Source organism: Pelobates fuscus, chromosome 12, assembly GCF_036172605.1.
Source record: "Pelobates fuscus isolate aPelFus1 chromosome 12, aPelFus1.pri, whole genome shotgun sequence".
In the NCBI taxonomy this organism is placed as follows: Eukaryota; Metazoa; Chordata; class Amphibia; order Anura; family Pelobatidae; genus Pelobates; species Pelobates fuscus.
This window is the reverse complement of record NC_086328.1, coordinates 73,802,093-73,802,773: the sequence shown is the minus strand read 5'-3', so window position 1 is coordinate 73,802,773 and position 681 is coordinate 73,802,093. Positions and strand designations below refer to the sequence as shown.

Sequence of the window (681 nt, the reverse complement as noted above, 5' to 3'; positions counted from 1 at the left end):
GATTTAAGAAAACACATTTTAACAAACTTTTCATGGATTTTATGTGTAAAAATCAGAAGGTGGCGAGGACACTGCTCAAATGAGTTTATATTCTAAGGGGAGTGGGGTATAATTACACAAAATGTAAGGGTAGAATTTATATCATCTATGGAAAGTATGGTTGATTATAGAGTTTAGAATTTAAGATCAGATAAAATAGATTATAGAGCGTGGTCACTGCAGTGCCGATAAAAATAAAGAAATAACCTAGCGCAACATATGTGTAAAAATAGTTCATTTCAAACCTTTTAGAAGTCCCTAAATCATACTGTTCTTCCATAAAAGCATGAGCAACAGTCAGCCAAAGTTGCAAATTTGTCTTAATTTCCCATTTTTACAGTGGTTCCTTGGTGTAATGGTTAGCACTCTGGACTTTGAATCCAGCGATCCAAGTTCAAATCTTGGTGGAACCTAATTTAATTTAAAAAAGGAGAGAAAAAAAGTGAAATATCCTGGTGAATGTGAGTAATTGTTCTACGAATTGGTACTAGCGCAGTTATATTAATATATATACAATTTTCTTAGGGAGATCATGCCAAACTAATTTTATTGATTTTTTTTGATTGGGTAACTAAAATTATAGATCAGGGTGGTGCAGTAGACATTGCTTACCTAGATTTCAGTAAGGCTTTTGACACTGTT

At 32.9% G+C, this 681-nt stretch overlaps 1 non-coding gene across 1 annotated transcript; it reads left to right on the top strand.

The window, feature by feature from the left end:
* Positions 1 to 380: 380 nt before the first annotated feature.
* On the top strand, positions 381 to 452 carry TRNAQ-UUG (transfer RNA glutamine (anticodon UUG)). The gene has a single exon. It is a non-coding gene; the product is annotated as a tRNA-Gln (tRNA).
* The last annotated feature ends 229 nt before the right edge of the window (positions 453 to 681 follow it).